This window comes from Hyperoodon ampullatus (genome assembly GCF_949752795.1).
Source record: "Hyperoodon ampullatus genome assembly, chromosome: 4".
Taxonomy (NCBI): Eukaryota; Metazoa; Chordata; class Mammalia; order Artiodactyla; family Ziphiidae; genus Hyperoodon; species Hyperoodon ampullatus.
In genome coordinates, this window is record NC_136917.1 from 127,813,771 (window position 1) to 127,826,515 (window position 12,745).

Sequence of the window (12,745 nt, forward strand, 5' to 3'; positions counted from 1 at the left end):
ATGTGGGATCTTAGTTTCCTGACCAGGGATTGAACCCATGCCTCCTGCAGTGGAAGCACAGATTCCCAATCACTGGACCACCAGGGAATTCCCAAAAGTAGTTTTATCATTTTAAATAGAATAACCAGACAGTTGACTCAAAGAGAAAATTGGCTTGTTTATTTATTGGCTAAAATTACTAGTTCCTTGAGAATTCCATAAGAAGATAAAGTGGTGGTGAAAACCAAATCCCTACATAAAAACAGAGCAAGTAGACAGCAAAACTCAAAATCCACGGACTATATTTACAACCAAACTTGGTGACAAGGTATCTCTATGAACCTGAAGATATAAGTGGGATTCAAACCACCAACAACCACAAGATCTGCCCAATATCAGGATCTATATAAGGAGAAGCACAGAAAAGCTACAGGGTATCTGCCAGATATGAGAACAGGAGATCTCAAAATTGCCTATTGGAATTCACTAAAAGCATAGGAGGCCATTTAGAAGAAAGCAGCTGAAACTGGCAGGACTTTACCTACTCCCATAGTGTGTGAATGCAAGGTGCACAATAGCATGTGAAGGGGTTGTTAGAGTCTATGAACTTTTGAAAATGATCAGCCAGGGTTGCCTTCCAGGTCAGGATCCCACACTGTAGCAAAATGGTTGATAGAAGAATCTAACTTGAGAAGAATGTGGACAATAGAGACCATGCAAAGAGATGGTCCAGATAATAGCAGGAGAGAGAAACAAAACCAGGAAATTTAAGAATACAAGCTGTCATATTTTAATACTTTATGAAAACAAGAAGGAGTTCTTTAAAATTAGGAAATCAACATGAAGCTTCCTTCTAAAAGTTAAGGAAAACTCACATAAAAATAAGCAACATAAATGTACCAAGGTCAAATAGCATACTAAGTTATTATTTTTAAAAGCAAAATAAGGAGCAGAATAATAACCTTATAGTCAATGAGAGCATGCCAGAAAGACATGCCCATAAAACAGATAAACCTTAACTATTTCAAAATGATCTAAGAAGCATTAAGAAGTTAAGACATAAAAGAATAACATAAATCAAAATTAGGAAAATGAGGTGACAGAATTCAAAATGAAGAAAAAATTTATTTTAGGAATGAAGGCTAAACTAGAAGAAGCGCAAGAATGAGCAAATAGAAAATAAAATACCTTAAGAGAAATAGAAAGTGAAAGCAGATTTTTCGTAAAGTAAAAATAAAGAGAAAAAGTATTTGAGAAAAAGTGACAAATACTGAAAACAAAGATGTACTATGCAGATAATAGAAGTTCTTGATGAAAAGCAGAACAAAATAACAGAACAAATACGAAAAACTGTAACTTAAGAAAAAATTTCCTAAAACAAACAAATATTTGAAACTACATTTTAAACTCAATGGACTAAAAAGAAAAAATTGGTGGGGGATGGGCATCTAGCTCAAAAGGAAAAAAAATTACATTCAATCAGACATTCTGATAGCCATGCTATATGTCAAGAGAAAATTGAGTAACATATTTAAGACACTCAAGAAAAGAAAATATGAGCCAAAGATATACAATGAGCAATATACATCTTCAGATACAAAGGGCACAAACTGTTATCAATATGTGAGAACTCAAGGGATGTTGTTCCCATAAGTGCTTCTTCAGGAAGCACAAGAGAATAAGCTTCAGACAACAAAAATGACTCAGCTACATAAGGATTGATGGTGAGCACTAAATATATAATTACTTGCAGAACTACATAAAGATTAAAAATTATATAATAGTTATATGCTCTGACAATGTGGATATAGTACAAGCATAAAATGGGGTTGGGTGGGTGGTAAGAATGGGAATACTATATGCTAAAAAATAATTTAACTGCTTTCAACAATCATAATTGTTGGTGGTATTATTAGTAATATTAGTATTATTATATTAATATTAGTAATGAGTATTACTAATATTAGTATTATTAGCACTATTATTCTGAGACTCTTGCATGTACAGTTGGGTTAAAACAAATGAATTATTATGGGATATTCTAATTCTATCATCTCTTGAATCCTTGAGAACCAAGATTCCTGGTGTGGAAAAACAGAGATACAGATATAGAAGAGGTGGGTAGTCAGAACCCTTTACCAAGTCTGGGGCAAGAAATGTTTAAGATGAACCTGGAACATCTTGTCATACCAGAGAGTAAGGAAGCAAACAAAGATCACTAGGGTCATGTCAAAAGGACTCACGAAGTGACTTAAGGAGACTCCCACTGCCAAAAATGGAACATTTTGAGATTCGACAAAGATGAGAATTGCAGTGGATTTAAACCTATCAAACCTATTCAATTCATCTGCTTATAATGATATCTTAAAAACTTATCTCATCCAGAGGATAGCAGGGAAGCAGTTCATTACCTTGAAGTCTGGTAAATCAAGGAAAATCAAGCATTTACTTTGCCTTTCCTACATAAACTGTACCACTGAATAACCAAATAGTAGATGAAAAGAAGCATCTTTTAAAAAAATTATTCTAGCTAGTAAGTGAAAATGAAACAACTGAAGAAGAGTATCACCATTTTGCAGCCCCAGGAATTAATACATCTAGACAATGGTGACATTACAAAAGAGAGACAAGACAACCACCTGAAATCTTACTACAGGCATCTAACCTGAGTTTGATCAAGTGTCTGGACTCAATTTGCAGGAAATACAGAAGAGAGGAACATGATGAACAGCACCATGAAGAAAATCTAGACTGCTGGAAACACTGAAGGTCAAAATTGCCCAGGTCACTCAACAGATAAACTGTAAGGAAATAAAAAGATGTATCAAAAAATAAGGCAAGACTAAACTATAGAGTCTAAGGATGCACACTTGGGTGATAATGTCATAAAGAAACATAAGGAAGAGGAAGCTACAGTCAGGAGAGTGCTTACTTATAGAGGGACATATAAGGGCATGATAGGGTTAGAGAAGCACATGGTAGGGCTTTTGGTCTATTTCTTGACCTGGGTAATGATTACAGGGTATTAGCCTTATAATAATTTCCTAAATGATGAGATGAGAGGAGACAAGCAGACAGTTAGACCCACAAGTCTGGAGTTCTAGGGAGAAGTCAAGGCTGTATTTGGGAATCAAATAGATGATACTTATATCTATGGGGTTGAATAAGGTCATCTATGAAAGTGGTTGGATTTTTAAAAGACCAGCAGCTCCAGGACAGAGCCATGGGAATGTCAACATTTGGATGTGAAGCAGAGAAATCAGAAAAAAAGGTGGATAGTTACTTGGTAAGTGTGGTGTCGGGAAGCTTGTGACTCCTTTAAATCTTCTCAATCCCAAAGTTTACTCCAGTCATTGCTGTAATGACAAGTCCCCAGAAAGGCTTCAATGGCTTCACACAGGTGCAATCAGACAATGCCTGCCTCAGGTGGAAATAAGGTTCCTCCCCCTTCCTGTCCTGGGGAGCTTCTCTGACCCATGTAGTGGGATCCTCAGGAACCTACTTGGCACTTCTGCATGAGCTGGGACTGGGACAGTAACACTTGTGGGGTCACACTCCTGAATTGTGGTGGATGAGATCCGATGGATACATGCTTCCCCTTTTATCCTCCAGGCGGATACCTCTGAGGTACATTTTATAAGGCTCTTCAGGGTCTTATAAATGAGGGTCTTATGAATCAAGCACAGATGGTTGCAGCAGTCACCTATAGGCATGGCCCACTCCATGACACAATCTTGTGTTGGTTTTCTCCCCTTTTCTATGATCTCTCACTGTAGCTCTCTGGAATCTTTCCCCAAATAAACCATCTACATACCAGTCTTTGTCTCAGGTTCTGCTTTTGGGAGAACCAGTATTTCAAGGAGAGAGGACTCAATTGTGCTGAATGCTGCCGAGAGGTTAAGGATCCACAGAATGTGGCTAGATGGAATTCCTGGGTACCCTGACAAGAGCAGTTTCAGTGGAGTGATGGGGCAGAAGCTCGATCGGGCGGGCCAGAGAGAACAGAAGTGGAAACGGACACAGTAAATTACAGGTGCTCTTTCATGGGTCCTATTCTTGGACCCTTGACCTCTCAGCAGCATTCAATACAATTGACTATTCTCTCCTTTTTGAAATATATCACATTTGCCAGTGACTGGGGAGAAGAGAAATGGACCAGTAGCTAGAGATGTATGTAGGGTTAAGGAAAGGCTTTTTAAAGCCAGGAGACAGTAGACCATGGGGATGATGAGACTGTCAATCAGAGAGGGAAAAACTCAGGCAAAAGAGAGAGAAGGGAATATTGAGAATGAGAGCAGGTAGGATCTTAAGCCCAGGTGTTGGCATGGGCCTTTCATTCAAAGAAGTGAAGAGAAGGCAGAGTACAGACAGGTATGGAGATGGGTTGGTTTGATGGTTTAGATGTTGGGGATATAAAGGAATTCATGTCTGATTGCTTCCATTTTCCAATGAACTATACTGTCAGGTCAAAAGCTGAGGGAGAGCAGCAGAGGGTGTAGCAAGTTTGAGAAAGAAAGAGAAGGGAAATAATTTTGGAAACAAAGAACACAAATATATTAGGAAAGTGATTGCCGAGCTGAACTGAGTGTCCATTTATTTATTTCACTGGAGAGATTGCTAACTCACTTCTATCCCATTTTGGGGGCAGTGGGTTTTCTAAGGCCCAGGGTTACACCTGGGTACTGTTAATTTCTAAAAAAAAAATCTTGTTACCAATATGATGGAGTTGGAATGAAGATTACAAGGAAGAAGAGCAAGATAGAGATCTAGCCTCTCAAATCAAATGCAAGGTGGTAGTGGAGGCCAGCTGAAGAATGACTGCTCAAAGGAGCATGGTCCGAGGGGGGATATTTAATTCGGGTCACACAATTGGCTCAATGTTGTCAAGGTCCATCAAAAAAAAGTTTATTTTCCATCAGAAGTGTGGAACAGCTGCAAATGCACAGGTGAGTTTTCAGAAAGAGTACATTTAGGAATATATGTTTTCCTTCAAACAATGCGTTAAACAGAACGATACTGTTTTTCCCTTTCCCCCCTTAGAAAAATTAGAGTTGTATGAATTTATTACAGAGGTGGAGGTGAGACTTATGAAATAACTATAGGCTTTCCAAACCATGAGTCTAAATAGGGAAGTTAATAAGTACCATGCTGAGCAGTGACATCACTGTTTCCTTAGTTACCCAATGTGGAGGCAGAAATGAATAAGCTAGATATAAATGCAGTATCTAATAGGGTGGGAGTGTTAGAACATTTTATGGCCATGAGGTTGTTAAGCCTTGTAACTCAAAATGTGGTCACTGAAAACATGTAACCAAAAAATGTCATGGGGCCTGTCAACTCACTGCTTATGGCATTGGCAAAATATGTTCTATATTCATGTACGTGGGTGGAAGCTAAATGTAGCTAGTTCATTGGCTACACCTAAAATCCTGAATTAGGACTTTGTGGATATGTCAACACAAAAACATACACATATTTTGTATTTTACACAGAGGCAGTAGATAACAAGTATGTAGTAAATATAACATGATTTTAAAATAGGTATGTGCTTATTTATATAATACACATGGTTCATTCCTTTTAGTTAAATGATACCTGCCTCTGTAGACACTCTGAAAAGCTGAAACAATCTTATTCCTATCTTGATATTAAACTCATCTTTACTTCTCCTGTGTGCTTATTTTAACATGTAACAATCAAAGTCTTTTTGTTTTTAATGTGATTGTCTTTGACAATCATCTGAATTACTTATTGGAGCAACTATAATAGGTAAGCTAAAATGACTACTCCCACTTTAGAGTTGGAAAAACTAAAGTATAGATGGGTTAAATTTCTGTACAAACTCAGCTTTTACTGTTGTTATAAATAGTTTTGTTTCAGATTGGATGTAAGATCAGTGACCAAAGAAGACAGCTTCTGAATGTTACCTCATCCTTACATTCTAGGATCTGAGAGCTGTATTTGAGTACCAAGCTTGATATACAGAAACTAGAAGATAATACACACTGTCTATGGCTAACAGTGCCAAAAATTCAGCCTAGGAACTACTAAACATGCTTGAACAAAAGTTTATTTTCCATCAGAAATGTGGAACAGAACTTTTTTTGAAAATTTGCAGAAATCCTCATTTTTCATAGTGTTTAACAATGTCTCATCATTTGGACAATAATTTTTCGACTCTTTAACAAATGATAAGCTTTCAATTATTTTTACAGAGGTTTTCCTTTCAATCAATAATTTCCTTTCAATTATTTTTACAGAGGTTTTCCTTTCCTTTCAACAATTATCTCTATTTTTAGCTCATGATTTCCAAATAAAAGTGTAATCTCTTTCCAGAATTTTAGGGCTGTGCTCTAGGCCATCAATCTGACAAAAATCCTTGCAGATAAACAGCACATACTTTAAAAAGCTTTTTCTTTTCTTTCTTCCTTTTTTTAAAAAAAATTTGCCATGTGGAAAATGGCAAAGAACTTAGTTGAAAAACAACTGGTTGAAATAATAGATCAAATGATAGAATAAATTTTAGGCAAAGTATCTTCAGATACACATTTCCATTATTTTCTACTATATGTTTCTCTTATTTTTAGTTAGCTCCTATAACCCCTTATTTTTAATTTTTATCAATGTTATAGATTTTATAAACAGTTTAAAGAGTGAAGCAACTTTAAAAACCTTATCAAAAACTTCATTTCTCACTCCTAACCCCACCATACCTCCAGGCAACCATTTTGAACTCCTGTAGCAGATTCTCTTGTTTACTTTCTTAATTCTAAATAAAGTGATTATTTTGTGACTTTTCCACTTTAGGCATTATCTATTGGTTTCCCAATATAGAAGATGAGGATTTAGTTATCTTTTACTTCTTGCTCCTCCACATAAATACACACATTTAATCCCCAAATTTGGCCCTATCATGATTTCAGTTAGATCACTATTCAGTACTTACACTATTAAATGCTATCCTCATCTGTGCCACATAATATACTATGGTTATATCTCCTTTCCTACATAATTTTTGTTCTTTTTAAAAAATTGAACCTGAGGTACACAGATTTGGATTAATTATAACTCATGACACATACTTATCATTGGTCTATGCATAGCCCTCTTTTATTTAGTCATTTAATTAGCTATTTTAAATAATGTAACTAGATCTCTTGAACCGACACCTAAAATGAAAGTTAGAGCCTTGAAAATAACCTACACCTATTTATCACTGCATCAACAAGAATAAAATACTTAGGAATAAACCTACCTAAAGAGGCAAAAGACTTGTATTCTGAAAACTATAAGATGCTGTTGAAAGAAACTGAAGACGACACAATCAGATGGAAAGATATATCATATTCCTGGATTGGAAGAATCAATATTGTTAAAATGACCATACTACCTAAGACAATCTACAGATTCAATGCAATCCCTATTAAATTACCAATGGCATTTTTCACAGAATTAGAACAAAGAATTTTAAAATTTGCATGAAAACACAAAAGACACTGAATAGCCAAAACAATTTTCAGAGAGAAGAATGGAGCTGGAGGAATCATGGTCCCTGACTTCGACTATATCACAAAGCTACAGTAATCAAAACAGTAGGGCGCTGGCCAAAAAACAGACACAGATCAATGGAATAGGATAGAAAGCCCAGAAATTAACCCTCACACCTATGGTCAATTAATCTATGACAAAAGAGGCAAGAATATACAATGGAGAAAAGACAGTCTTTTCAATAAGTGGTGACAGGAAAACTGGACAGCTACATGTGAAAGAATGAAATTAGAACTTTCTCTAACATCATATGCATAAGTAAACTCAAAATGGATTAAAGACCTAAATGTAAGACTGGATACTATAAAACTCCTAGAAGAAAACATAGGCAGAACACTCTTTGGCATAAATTGCATCAATATTTTTTGGATCTGGCAGCTAGAGTAATGGAAACAAAAGCAAACATAAACAAATGGGATGTAATTAAACTTAAAAGCTTTTGCACAGTAAAGGAAACCATAAACAAAACAAAAAGACAACCTACAGGATGGCAGAGAATATTTGCAAGTGATGCCAACAAGGGATTAATCTCCAAAACATACAAACAGCTCATACAACTCAATATCAAAAAAACAAACCAAAAACCAAACAACCCCATCAAAGAATGGGCAGAAGACCTAAACAGTCATTTCTCCAAAGAAGACATATAGATGGCCAACAAGCACATGAAAAGATGCTCAACATCACTAATTATTAGAGAAATGCAAATCAAAACTACAGTGAGGTATCAGATGTCATAATGGCATCATCAAAAAGTCTATAAATAGGGCTTCCCTGGTGGCACAGTGGTTGAGAGTCTGCCTGCCAATGCAGGGGACACGGGTTCGTGCCCTGGTCTGGGAGGATCCCACATGCCGCGGAGCGGCTAGGCCCGTGAGCCACGGCCGCTGAGCCTGCGTGTCCGGAGCCTGTGCTCCGCAACGGGAGAGGCCACAACAGTGAGAGGCCCACGTACCGCAAAAAAAAAAAAAAGTCTATAAATAATAAACACTGGAGAGGGTATGGAGAAAAGGGAGCACTCCTACACTGTTGGTAGGAATGTAAATTGGTACAGCCACTATGGAGAACAGTATGAGGTTCCTTAAAAAATCAAAAATAGAATTACCATATGATCCAGCAATCCCACTGCTGGGCATAAATCTGGAAAAGATGAAAACTCTAATTCAAAAAGATATATGTACCCCAATAGCAGCACTATTTACAATAGCCAAGACATGGAAGCAACCTAAATGCCCGTCAACAGATGAATGGATAAAGAAGATGTGGTACATATATATACAATGTAATATTAGTCAGCCATAAAAAAGAATGAAATATTGCTATTTGCAGCAACATGGATAGACCTAGAGATTATCATACGAAGTGAAGTCAGACAAATATTATATGTGGAATCTAAAAAAATGATACAAATGTGCTTATTTACAAAACAAATAAACTCACTGACATAGAAAGCAAACTTACAGTTACCAAAGGGGAAAGGGGGGAGCGATAAATTAGGAGTTTGGGAGTAACATATACACACTACTGTATACAAAACAAATAAACAACAAGGTCCTACAGATAAACAAGGACCTACAGCACAGGGAACTATATTCAGTATCTTGTAATAACCTATAATGGAAAAGAATCTGAAAAAGAATATATATATATTCTTTTATATATATATTCATACATATGGAACTGAATCACTTTGCTGTACACCTGCAACTAAGACAACATTGTAACTCAACTATACTTCAGTAAAAAAAAAAATAACCTACATCTAACCATCTTCTCCCTACCCACAACGAATCCATCTTTCTGCCTCCCTTTACCTAAGTTAACCATAGTCTTGAATCTTGCGTTTGTCATTTTCTTACTTTCATTTTTATAAAAGTTTATTGCATCTATATGTATTTCCACATAAAGGGATACATAGGGCTAGTAGATAAAAAGTATCTTTTCAGGCTTCACTTTAACGGCAAACTTTGTAATTGGGGCCAATCCTTTCAGTAAGAACAAGTTGAAATGCTAGAGAAAATATTTTCAAAAATCTGCTTGAAGTTATCAGAGAGAAAACAAAACAGTAAAGAACTGTGAGATCATTATCAGGGAGAAGAAACCCAGAGAGGTGAGGAATTTGAGGCTATATGCCTCTTAGTCATATGCTGATTTTGAAAGAGGTAACTAAATAGCTGAGCAAAGCTCCTGATAAACACATGAGACCAGCAGACAAAACTGGAGTTCAGTGCCCACCAAGGAGGATGGTGTCAAGGATATCCTCCAGGTTTTAGATTGAGATGATAAAAGCTAAATCCTAGGAGTAAAGAGTGAACTGGAAATAGACTAGCCTTCAGAGATTGAAGCGGATTTTTCTCAGTCCTCTAAGGAATTAAGGTGATCCAATATTGCCAATGCCCTTAGCAATCTTCTGGAAACAAACTCAAATCTTTGCTGGAGTAAGACAACCTCATTTTAGACCTCAAAGTATCTGTACAATGCCTGGCGTTTAATAAAGGATAAGCAAGCATATGAAAACATAATGAAAAAACAAGATAAACAACAGACAATAGAGGATCAAAATAATGAAGTTATCAAAGATAGACTTTAATTACACTTAATATGTTCAAAGAAATAAAAGACAAGATGGAGAATTATAGTAAAGAACTGGAAACTATAAGAAAGAACAGAAAAAATATTCTAAATTGTAAAAACAATAACTTTATTAAGACCCCAATGAATAGATCTAACAACAGATTAAACAAAGTTGAAAAGAGAATTAGTGAATTGGAAGATAGATCAGATAAAAACATCCTAAATGAAGTAAGGAAGAAAAAGAATAAAAAGGAATTTTTTTTCTATTCTTTCTTGTAACTTGTTCTTTTTGTAAGAAATATAGAGGACACAGAAGGGGAGAAGGAAAATTGGACAGAAGTAATATTTGAAGAGGTAATTTAAATTTTTCTAAAAATGATAAAATATGCCAAGCCACATATTCAGTCATATTATAAATTACAAACAATACACACACACACACACACACACACACTTAGACATATCATAGTATGACTACTAAACACTAAGGACAAAGAGAAAAACAATAGATGGTCTTCAAAGGAACATCTGGTTAAACAGGAGCAATTGACATGGAAAGACAATAAAACAATATTTTTATTTATTTATTTATTTTTATTTTTATTTTATTTATTTATTTTTTTGTGGTACACGGGCCTCTCACTGTTGTGGCCTCTCCTGTTGTGGAGCACAGGCTCTGGACGCACAGGCTCGGCGGCCGTGCCTCACAGGCCCAGCCACTCCACGGCATGTGGGATCCTCCCGGACCGGGGCACGAACCCGTGTCCCCTGCATCAGCAGGCAGACTCTCAACCATTGCGCCACCAGGGAAGCCCGAAACAATATTTTTAAAGTGCAAAAAGAAAATAAATCCCAGCCTAGAATTCTATTCCCAGAAAAAGCAATGCTTTAAAAAGGATGTAAAATAAATAGATTTTCAAAGGAAAAAATGAGAGTATTAAAGGATGTTCATCAAGCAGAAGGAAAATTATTTCAGGGGAAATTCAGAAATGTAGAGAGGAATGAAGAGCAAAAAACAGATAAATATGTGGGTAAACCAGGTCAATACCGATTGCAGAAAACAACAGTCATAATGTTTTGTGGAGCTAAAAACATAGAGATAATTAAAATACATGAAAACGATGGTAAGTAAGTAAGGAGAGTGATAAATAGGATTTAAATTGTTTTTGAAAGTCTTTGAACTGTCCAGGAAGAGATGAAAGTACTAATTTATATTAGGTTTTATACATCAAGAATACAAGTTATAATCTCTGGGATTATCTCACAACAAGTAAAAGCATATGACTAATAACTGACTAGAAAGCAGGAAGATTAACATTTAAAAAATTTTATGTAAATACATGAGGCTGGTTATAGTATTTGAGTTGTACTTTTTCAACTTATTATAGAATCACTCTGATTCACCCATATATTTATTTGTTTTAACTGCTTAAATGATGACAGTTTATTTATCCATTCTCCCACTGATGTGCAGCTTTTGGGTTATTTCCAGGTTTTTGGTGAACAGTGCTGTGGTAAAACTTCTTGTACTTTTCTCTTATTATATATATGTTATTTATTTATTTTTTTCTCCTATTATATATACTTAAAACTTCCTCTTTCCCCCTAAAAGAGTACTGCTGGGTCACAGAGCCGGTTTTTCTTCAACTTTGGAAGGTAATGTCAAAATATTTTTATTTTTTAATCTCACCAGCAACACACAGAAGTTTTTGTAAATCCACATATTATTCAATATTTGGTATTATGAGTCTTTTAAATTTTGTCAGTGAAATGGCTATATCATTGTGATCTTGATTTGTATTTTCCTGATCACCAGTAGTGTTGAACATCTCTTTGTATTTATTGGCCATATGTAATTTCCTCTTCTGTGAAATACTTCTTTATATCCCCTGCCTATTTTGTATTGGGTTGTTTGTGGTCTTACTATTGATTTTTACAAGTTTATTTTATATTCTTGATATTATTGGTCATTTATGTATATTGTGAATATCTCCTTAAGAGTCATTTCTTTTTTCACTTGCTTTTGATGAGTACAGTTCTTAATTCTTTTTTTTTTTAAATAAATGTATTTATTTATTTATTTTTGGCTGCGTTGGGTCTTCGTTGCTGTGCGTGGGCTTTCTCTAGTTGAGGCGAGTGGGGGCTACAATTTGTTGCGGTGTGTGGGCTTCTCATTGCAGTGGCTTCTCTTGTTGCAGAGCACAGGCTCTAGGCACGTGGGCTTCAGTAGCTGTGGCTCGAAGGCCCTACAGCGCAGGCTCAGTAGTTGTGGTGCCCGGGCTTAGTTGCTCTGCAGCGTGTGGGATCTTCCTGGAGCAGGGCTCGAACCCGTGTCTCCTGCACTGGCAGGCAGATTCTTAACCACTGCATCACGAGGGAAGCCCACAGGTTCTTAATTCTAATAAGCCCTGCACAGCTTTTTAGTTTTCTCTGAAATTAACAGCGGTCTTTTTGTCGATTTACTTTTACTCTTTTATGGACTTGTTGCTAATTTAATCCAAATCCTTCCCAGAGTGTGCAAGTTTCCACTTGAAATATTCAAATTAGTTATTTTATCAATTTCATCATCCTGAAGAAATCTTTTCTGGAACTTTGTGGCCTGTTCCATCCTGGACATGTTGCCTTCTAGGCACGGCTGTCACCT